Consider the following 11,117-nt stretch of genomic DNA (forward strand, 5'->3'; position numbering starts at 1 on the left):
CCCCATAGAGACTGCCAGAGGACCGGACAGCATGCCCTCCGATTTGACACACTGAACTCTGTCTGCAAAGTAGTTGGTGAACCAGGCACGGCAGTCATCAGAAAAACCGAGGCTACTGAGTCTGCCTATAAGAATATGGTGATTGACTGAGTCGAAAGCCTTGGCAAGGTCGATGAAGACGGCTGCACAGTACTGTCTTTTATCGATGGCGGTTATGATATCGTTTAGTACCTTGAGCGTGGCTGAGGTGAACCCGTGACCGGCTCGGAATATGGTTTTGTGAATATGGTTTTTGTTTTGTAGAATGAGGAATTTATAAGGAATAAACGTTTGTGTTAATAACATATGTACCAGTAGGCTAATTAATATGTAATAATAATATTATGCGGTGACACCATTTCCTTGTACTATAAGGATAGTTGAGATCAAATTGTATTAACATGGTTGCATTGGTTATGCTAGTAAATTAATGAGTGTGTCTTTCTGAAATTCTGTCAAAATCAGCAAAAGCGTGGTAGGCTATCTGTCCTGTCCCAGTATGGCGTCTGTGAGCGCACAGGCAGCGCCATTGAAAAACACCGTTGCGAACTCTCTAGGCCTACATCTCTATGGAGACAACGGGAAATAATGGGAAAGTGGGTAGACTCTCGTTTCATGATTATCAGTGAAATTAACGAATGTATAAAATATGAATGACTATGTATAGCTTTGTAAGACTATAAATGTCTAATCACCCATGTTTGGAGTAGTTAGAATGTCTGTTCCCCTGCTTTTGGGAGGAGCTAACGACTTCAGGAATTGTGCTAAAATAACGGGTTGGCTGGATATGCTAACATCAATCATCTCCAAACTGCATGCAGAGACATTCAAATGGTAGGTCTATACCTGCGTTCGTCTGACTCTGGGTAAGTAGAAAAACGACTTAAACAAATATAGTAGGCGACAGTATGAAGTTTGGCATAAACTGCTTCTCCAATAGAAATCCCACTTCTGATACCAGTGTACCGAACGGCGGGGAAGGGAAGAGAAAGGCAAACACACCCTGGTGCATGCCTGGGTTGAGAGGCAAACACCCTCGCGCTAATAGGGTTAAGTCACTCGGTCGGAATTGTAACATGGCTCATATACTGGAGGATCGCTACAAAATGGTTTATCTTTGCCGTTAATAAATTGACAAAAGACCCAACGACGTTTGTAAAGCGTTTTTTTTGGCACGCGTTGATGAATATTTGCAATCCCACTTGACAGTGGCGAACCCACAGTTTTTTCCCCGGTGAACAGCAGTCATTTATTTTGTAGCCTAAAATATCAACGTAATTGAGGCCACTTTAACAGGGTTTATTAGGCTACACATGCTCAGGCTATGTAGTCAGTTTACCCCCACCCCATTATATTACAGTGTAACCAGCCAGCAACAGCAGAGACAGAAACCCCTGAATCGTGGTAGATTTGCCAAAATTGATGCGATTCGGTAAAGGAAGGGTGGGAGACGTCTGAGCGGGGAGGATCCCCCCAAGCGCATCATCTGGCAGCACTTGGAATTGTACATTTTTGTGATCGGATGATCGTTGTGCCTACATTTGATTTCGTTACAAATTTATTTTCTCTCTTCCATTTGGCTTCATTTTTCTATTGGGTTGCAGGCCTATAATGTAGTATATAGCCTTACTTGCTTGCGTCCAGTTCCAACCTTACTGCGCAAAACAGATTCCTTATTAGGGCAAGGCCTACTTCAGCTAAATTAACTGATCTTCCAGGATTTATGAATATCTATTTTGCAATATTTGCCTTTATGGCACCTGTTGTTATTGTTATGATAACGGTAGGGGTATCATGTGTAATTCATCGAAGGAGGCACAGTCGGATTGAACGCTCGCTTCAATGATGGACGCTCTGGTTCGTGAGTAGCCTGTGTCTGTGGTCGTGTCAGTGTGTGTTTTGTCTGTGTTTACATGTTTTGTTGTTTTCCCGTTATAGCCTCTGACATTTTATAGGCTAACGATGATGCATGCAGACAAATCTCCACCTCACCCCTCCTTGTGGCGGGGCAGAAATACCCCCCTTTTCAGTTTCTATCCTCTCCGGGAGCATCGCTCCGATAACCATGGAAGAAACCTTCCTATCATGGCGGCTAGATTCCAGGTGAAGGTAAGAAATGCGCTGTTCTGGAAAACAAGCTGGTGAGAGACAGACGTCGCATTGCACAGCAATTTGCGCTGAAATAGGCTATTTGGACAAATTGCTGGTCTACATCAGTGTATTTTAGCGTAGCATGCACTGTAAAAAAAGGGGGGAAAAATAAGTATTGTTGTTTTTAAGGTAATATACTGTCTGCCATTTACCTGTACTGTTAAAGCAAAGTTTAGACCTATTTGGAATATATGGTAGGCTAACATACTATACTTATCCCCCCCCCAGTAATTTACAGGTAACTGGCTGACAGTAAGTTAGGGGAGACCGGGGATGGATGTAACATGGGTTGATTGTAACACTCTCAATATCTTCAATCAGGAACAAATTAGAATCACGACTCACTGTGCACATGCTGTTTAATCCTCAACCCTCATGTGAAGAAGTAAGACCCGGTGATAGATTTTATTATCACAAATCTGATTTTGAGGTAAGAAAGTACTTTTTTGCAGATGGTATCACCTGCTTTGTAGTTTGATTCACCAAACGTATATCAGGTTTATAGCCAGTGTGTGTAGATATTTTTTATGTAAGTCAGCAATGCTAGAGTTTTAATATGTAGCTAAAATTAAGCTAGCTGAAGACTGCAAAGGGTCATGGTTAGTTGTAACAAGCCTAAGGAGGTCTGGGTGCAGTCATAGGAATATAAATGTTGGGCCCACCAAGCCTGTATCCCAAGACTACCAAACCACTGTCCCAACTGTGACTCTGATTGAATGAACATGTACAACACACACGCTCTGTCTTTCTCAAACTCACTCATTCACTCACCCTCACACACACATGCACACACACATGTTTTTGTTAAAAAAGTTAATGGAGCATAAAAATAATACACATTTTATGATTTGTATTATTATTTATGCCACACAAAATGTTAAACATGGCAATGTTGTTCTCATGTTCTCAAAAAATACCTGAAATATTTTGTTGCATGTCATGATTTATGCAATTTTTCAAACTGTTACATTTTACCCTAAGCCCTGTTACCACTGTCCTGGGAGGTGGGATAAATTGTAACATTTTACTCCTTGCATTTGAGACAAAGTAACACCGTGTCTGTTTGATTTAGAGAGATAATACCTACACTAATATGTAGCAGACAGATGTAAGTTGTTCGTATCTCATTTTGAATATAGTAGCTCAAACAATCTCTGAAAAATGAACAAAAATGCAAAAAGTGTTATAACCATCCCTTGTCTACCCTACCTAAAAATAACATGATTTTTTTTACAGTGTGGATATTCCTTGTTTAATCGGCCGCTTAGACTGAAGCGTAAAATATAACATTGATCAATAGGGTAGAATGCAGGAATTGATTTAAATTTAAAAATACTTTTGAAAACAACACATTATTCTTCATGCATGTGTCATTTTGAACACTCGTCTACATAGGGTACAGCTGTGTGACTGTTAATGATTCTTTCCTAAAGATGTACTGTTCATAATTATTTGGTTCTTTACTAGGCCCACACTACTTTTTCAGAAAAATATTTGAAATAGCGCCGACATGAATTTACATGCATTATTCGAAACACGAGTTGAAATGTCAGTTACCTGTGTGGTATCATAGGTCTGAGTAAACTGTTATCAATTTATCATGGATATTCTGCATGTAGTAAGCGCTTACTTACATGATGTACTTTACTTACTTACTTTATTCCTGTGCAGAACATAAGGCATTCCAAATGTAAGCTGCTTGCCTAGTAGTCTACTTATAATAGTTTCCACCCCCAGGATCACCGTCAGTCTCAGACACCATGGCACAGCCCACACCCCTGGAAACCTCCCTGGGACCCCTCATCATGACATTCCACAAGCACGCTGGCAGTGGAGATGCTAAGACCCTCAGCAAGAAAGAGCTAACCTAACCAACCTCATCAAGGAGGAGTTGCCCAACATAACTGGGGTGAGTCAATGCAACAACTCGGGCCAGTTTCCCAGACCCCCATTAAAGCTTATCATCCTGGACTAAAAAGCACTTTCAATTAAGATTGTCCATTGAGCATGCTTTAAAAAAAAGATGTAATCTGCAGTGAGGAAACAGCAATGTGGTATAAAGGTATAAAAAAAAGGAAATACAGTGCATATTCTGTTGTTCTATCGAGCCGACCTGGTCTCAGAGCATTTCATATTATTACTGTACGTAAGACTGATAAGCTCCATTTAGAATGATATGTTACATTTGGTATGGTTACATAAGACAGATGGTTACTTAAGGCAAAAATCAAAGGAGGGTGCTTTGGTGGGCGTATAACGCGATTGTCTAGCAACCCAAAGGTTGCGAGTTTGAGTCTCATCCCGGACAACTTTACCATTTTAGATAATTAGAAACACCTCAACTACTTACTATTTTTTAGCTTCTTTTCAACTACTTAGTATGTTAGCTAACCCTTCCCCTAACACTGACCTTAACCCTATAACTTAACTCCTAAACTTAACTCCAACCTTAACCCTAACCCTTAACCCCTAGTCTAGCTAACGTTAGTGATCTAGCTGAAGTTAGCCACATAGCTAAAATTCGTAACATATCATACATTTGCAAATTCGTAACATATTGTATGTTTTGCAACTTGTAACATATAATACCAATTGTAATTCGTAACATATACAAAATGAGTGATGACATCCACAAATGAATACATACCAAATGAAACAAAAATTAAGTATTCCAGCTTTAAAGTCCAGGACTTAGGCTTAATCTATGTTTGTGAAACTGGTCCCTCATGAGACAGCGAATGCTATTCTAATGCTACTTTTTATTGTCAAGTGTTGTGATTTTAATAAAAAATGCACTTGAAATAAAGTTTGATTGTGATTGACTGATTCTTTATTGCATGGAGTCTCATTCATTTAGGACTAATGACAGCAAAGACAGTAAAGTAAAGACATTTTCATGTATTGTGTCTTCCTTGTGTTCTAATCCCTTGATTATGTTCTCTTGACATGAGTGAAGTGTCAGCAATTCAGTGTGAATGACAACAAAATACAGAAATCCTAATGTAATTGTGTCTTCCTTGTGATCCTATATTACATTGACATGAGCAGAAGGGTGGTCCTGACGTGGGTGAGCTGATGACAATGCTAGACCACGACGGTGATGGCACTGTGGACTTCAAGGAGTACATAACCCTGATTGAATCCCTTGCCTGCATGTGCAACTGCTTCCTGGAAGGGAAAATGTATCTTCTATCTGCTTTCTGCAGTGTATTGCATTAGGCCTGCATGTCACATTAATAATGTCTCATATCTCATTGAGTAAATTGCATACACGCCTTCCTCGGTGTCCACGCGCATGCCCGTATGCACACATAGACGCAAAGAGTTGCATAACTCTGCAACAATTATAAGACTGATCCTCAAATACATGCACCCAGGTGGATTCTCTTGTCAGAAATTGGCTCAATTGGTAGTGCATGGCGCTTGCTATGCCAGGGTAGTGGGATTGATTCCGGGTACCATCCGTACATAAAATATATGCATGACTAAGTCGCTTTGGATAAAAGCGTCTGCTAAATTACATATATTATTATATATTAGGCTATTAAGATCTAAGGAATGCTGCTACACAGAGCATGTGAGATAGTAAACAGGATGTGTAGGCTATTTATTTACTGTGTTGTGCATGTACAGTAATTCAATCAGTCTGTTTGGAATTATTGATATGTTTTGTCTTTACTGCTAATAAATGGGGAAAAGACCCAACCAAAGATTCACGTTGGTGAAGCGATTTGTTTTGCATGCGTTTATGAACATTTGCAATCAAATCAAATTTGTTTATATAGCCCTTCTTACATCAGCTGATATCTCAAAGTGCTGTACAGAAACCCAGCCTAAAATCCCAAACAGCAAGCAATGCAGGTGTAGAAGCACGGTGGCTAGGAAAAACTCCCTAGAAAGGCCAAAACCTAGGAAGAAACCTAGAGAGGAACCAGGCTATGAGGGCTGGCAGTCCTCTTCTGGCTGTGCCGTGTTCCATAGCCGCAGGCAGAACAGTTGAAACTGGAGCAGCAGCACGGACAGGTGGACTGGGGACAGCAAGGAGTCATCATGCCAGGTAGTCCTGAGGCATGGTCCTAGAGTTCAGGTCCTCCTCCGAGAGAGAGAAAGAGATAATTAGAGAGAGCATGCTTAAATTCACACAGGACACCGGATAAGACAGGAGAAGTACTCCAGATATAACAGACTGACCCTAGCCCCCCGACACATAAACTACTGCAGCATAAATACTGGAGGCTGAGACAGGAGGGGTCAGGAGACACTGTGGCCCCATCCGATGATACCCCCGGACAGGGCCAAACAGGCAGGCTATAACCCCACCACTTTGCCAAAGCACAGCCCCCACACCACTAGAGGGATATCTTCAACCACCAACTTGCCATCCTGAGACAAAGTCAAGTATAGCCCACAAAGATCTCCGCCACGGCCCATCCAAGGGGAGCGCCAACCCAGACAGGAAGATCACGTCAGTGACTCAACCCACTCAAGTGACGCACCCCTCCTAGGGACGGCATGGCAGAACACCAGTAAGCCAGTGACTCAGCCCCTGTAATAGGGTTAGAGGCAGAGAATCCCAGTGGAGAGAGGGGAACCGGCCAGGCAGAGACAGCAAGGGTGGTTCGTTGTTCCAGAGCCTTTCCGTTCACCTTCACACTCCTGGGCCAGACTACACTCAATCATATGACCCACTGAAGAGATGAGTCTTCAGTAAAGACTTAAAGGTTGAGACCGAGTCTGTGTCTCTCACATGGGTAGGCAGACCATTCCATAAAAATGGAGCTCTAGGAGAAAGCCCTGCCTCCAGCTGTTTGCTTAGAAATTCTAGGGACAATTAGGAGGCCTGCGTCTTGTGACTAGCGTACGTGTAGGTATGTACGGCAGGACCAAATCGGAAAGATAGGTAGGAGCAAGCCCATGTGATGCTTTGTAGGTTAGCTGTAAAATCTTGAAATCAGCCCTTGCCTTAACAGGAAGCCAGTGTAGGAAGGCTAGCACTGGAGTAATATGATCAACTTTTTTGGTTCTAGTCAGGATTCTAGCAGCCGTATTTAGCACTAACTGAAGTTTATTTAGTGCTTTATCCGGGTAGCTGGAAAGTAGAGCATTGCAGTCGTCTAACCTAGAAGTAACAAAAGCATGGATGAATTTTTCTTCATCATTTTTGGACAGAAAGTTTCTGATTTTTTGCAGTGTTACGTAGATGGAAAAACGCTGTCCTTGAAACAGTCTTGATATGTTCGTCAAAAGAGAGATCAGGGTCCAGAGTAACGCCGAGGTCCACCAGTTTTATTTGAGACGACTGTACAACCATCAAGATTAATTGTCAGATTCAACAGAAGATCTCTTTGTTTCTTGGGATCTAGAACAAGCATTTCTGTTTTGTCCGAGTTTAAAAGTAGAAAGTTTGCAGCCACCCACCTCCTTATGTCTGAAACACAGGCTTCTAGCGAGGGCAATTTTGGGGCTTCACCATGTTACATTGATATGTACAGCGGTGTGTCATCCGCATAGTGAAAGTTAACATTATGTTTTCGAATGACATCCCCAAGAGGTAAAATATATAGTGAAAACAATAGTGGTCCTAAAACGGAACCTTGAGGAACACCGAAATTTACAGTTGATTTGTCAGAGGACAAACCATCCACAGAGACAAACTGATATCTTTCTGACAGATAAGATCTAAACCAGGCCAGAACTTGTCAATGTAGACCAATTTGGGTTTCCAATCTCACCAAAAGAATGTGGTGATCGATGGTATCAAAAGCAGCTCTAAGGTCTTGGAGCACGAGGACAGATGCAGAGCCTCGGTCTGACGCCATTAAAAGGTAATTTGCCACCTTCACAAGTGCAGTCTCAGTGCTATGATGGGGTCTAAAACCAGACTGAAGCATTTCGTATACATTGTTTGTCTTCAGGAGGCAGTGAGTTGCTGCGCAACAGCTTTTTCTCAAATCTTTGAGAGGAATGTGAGATTCGATATAGGCCGATAGTTTTTTATATTTACTGGGTCAAGGTTTGTTTTTTTCAAGAGAGGCTTTATTACTGACACTTTTAGTGAGTTTGGTACACATCCGGTGGATAGAGAGACCTTTATTATGTTCAACATAGGAGGTCCAAGCACAGGAAGCAGTTCTTTCAGTAGTTTAGTTGGAATAGGGTCCAGTATGCAGCTTGAAGGTTTAGAGGCCATGATTATTTTCATCATTGTGTCAAGAGATATAGTACTAAAACACTTGAGCGTCTCTCTTGATTCTAGGTCCTGGCAGAGTTGTGCAGACTCAGGACAACTGAGCTTTGGAGGAATACGCAGATTTAAAGAGGAGTCCGTAATTTGCTTTCTAATGATCATGATCTTTTCTTCAAAGAAGCTCATGAATTTATTACTGCTGAAGTGAAAGCCATCCTCTCTTGGGGAGTGCTGCTTTTTAGTTAGCTTTGCGACAGTATCAAAAAGACATTTCGGATTGTTCTTATTTTCCTCAATTAAGTTGGAAAAATAGGATGATCAAGCAGCAGTGAGGGCTCGTCGATACTGCACGGTACTGTCTTTCCAAGCTAGTCGGAAGACTTCCAGTTTGGTGTGGCGCCATTTACGAGCTCGGGTATTTTCTGTGTACCAGGGAGCTAGTTTCTTATGACAAATGTTTAAAGTTTTTAGGGGTGCAACTGCATCTAGGGTATTGCGCAAGGTTAAATTGAGTTCCTCAGTTAGGTGGTTAACTGATTTTTTTCCTCTGACGTCCTTGGGTAGGCAGAGGGAGTCTGGAAGGGCAAGGAATCTTTGGGATGTCTGAGAATTTATAGCACGATTTATGATGCTCCTTGGTTGGGGTCTGAGCAGATTATTTGTTGCGATTGCAAACGTAATAAAATGGTGGTCCGATAGTCCAGGATTATGAGGAAAAACATTAAGATCCACAACATTTATTCCATGGGACAAAACTAGGTCTAGAGTATGACTGTGACAGTGAGTAGGTCCAGAGACATGTTGGACAAAACCCACTGAGTCGATGATGGCTCCGAAAGCCTTTTGGAGTGAGTCTGTGGACTTTTCCATGTGAATATTAAAATCACCAAAAATTAGAATATTATCTGCTATGACTACAAGGTCCGATAGGAATTCAGGGAACTCAGTGAGGAAGGCTGTATATGGCCCAGGAGGCCTGTAAACAGTAGCTATAAAAAGTGATTGAGTAGGCTGTATAGATTTCATGACTAGAAGCTCAAAAGACAAAAACATATATTTTTTTGTAAATTTAAATTTGCTATCGCAAATGTTAGCAACACCTCCGCCTTTGCGGGATGCACGGGGGATATGGTCACTCGTGTAACCAGGAGGTGAGGCCTCATTTAACACAGTAATTTCATCAGGCTTAAGCCATGTTTCAGTCAGGCCAATCACATCAAGATTATGAACCGTGATTAGTTAATTGACTATAACGGCCTTTGAAGTGAGGGATCTAACATTAAGTAGCCCTATTTTGAGATGTGAGATATCACAATCTCTTTCAATAATGTCAAGAATGGAGGAGCTCTTTATTCCAGTGAGATTGCTAAGGCGAACACCGCCATGTTTTGTTTTGCCCAACCTAGGTCGAGACACAGACACCATCTCAATGGGGATAGCTGAGCTGACTACAGTGACTGTGTTAGTGGTAGACTCCACTAAGCTGGCAGGCTGGCTAACAGCCTGCTGCCTGGCCTGCACCCTATTTCATTGTGGAGCTAGAGGATTTAGAGCCCTGTCTATGTTGGTATATAAGATGAGAGCACCCCTCCAGCTAGGATGGAGTCCGTCACTCCTCAACAGGTCAGGCTTGGTCCTGTTTGAGGGTGAGTCCCAGAAAGAGGGCCAATTATCTAAAAAAAATCCTATATTTTGGGAGGGACAGAAAACAGTTTTCAACCAGCGATTGAGTTGTGAGACTCTGCTGTAGAGCTCATCACTCACCCCAACTGGGAGTGGGCCAGAGGCAATTACTCAATGCCGACACATCTTTCTAGCTGATTTACAAGCCGAAGCTATGTTGTGCTTGGTGACCTCTGACTGTTTCGTCCTAACATCATTGGTGCCAACATGGATAACAATATCCCTATAGTCTGTATACTCGCCAGTTTTAGCTTTAGCCTGCACCATCTTCAGATTAGCCTTAACTTCAGTAGCGCTGCCCCCTGGTAAACAGTATATGATCGCTGGATGATTCATTTTAAGTCTAATACTGCGGGTAATGGAGTCGCCAATGACTAGGATTTTCAATTTGTCAGAGCTAATGGTGGGAGGCTTCGGCGTCTCAGACAGGAGGGGTAGAGACCAGAGAAGGCTCGGCCTCTGACTCCGACTCGCTGCTTAATGGGGAAAACCGGTTGAAAGTTTCTGTCGGCTGAATAAGGGACACCGGTTGAGCATTCCTACAGCATTTCCCTCCAGAAGCCATGACAAAGTTGTCCGTCTGTGGGGACTGTGCAAGGGGATTTATACTGCTATCTGTACTTACTGGTGGCACAGACGCTGTTTCATCCTTTCCTACACTTAAATTACCCTTGCCTAACGATTGCGTCTGAAGCAGGGCTTGCAGCACTTCTATCCTCGCCATAAGGCGATCGTTCTCCTGTATATTATGAGTACAGCGACTGCAATTAGAAGACATCATGTTAATGTTACTACTTAGCTTCGGCTGTTGGAGGTCCTGACGAACCATGTCCAGATAAAGCGTCCGGAGTGAAAAGGTTGAATGGAAAAAAAAGCAATCCCAGCTGTGCTATAGATGTCCCAGCTGTGCTAACTCATGTTCTCAAAAAAGGCCTTCAATATTGCTTTAGACACTAGTGTTCTTTTGTATTATGTTTATAAAGCAGTATACTTTTTTATGTAAAGTAGGCCTATTCATTAATTTTCACATTTTTTGGGGTGGTCACTTTTTGGTAAC

At 42.1% G+C, this 11,117-nt stretch overlaps 1 pseudogene; it reads left to right on the top strand.

Moving 5' to 3' along the window:
- Positions 1-480: 480 nt before the first annotated feature.
- On the top strand, positions 481-5,904 carry LOC112266632 (annotated as a pseudogene).
- Positions 5,905-11,117: the final 5,213 nt, after the last annotated feature.

Source organism: Oncorhynchus tshawytscha, linkage group LG13 (assembly GCF_018296145.1).
Source record: "Oncorhynchus tshawytscha isolate Ot180627B linkage group LG13, Otsh_v2.0, whole genome shotgun sequence".
Lineage (NCBI taxonomy): Eukaryota > Metazoa > Chordata > Actinopteri > Salmoniformes > Salmonidae > Oncorhynchus > Oncorhynchus tshawytscha.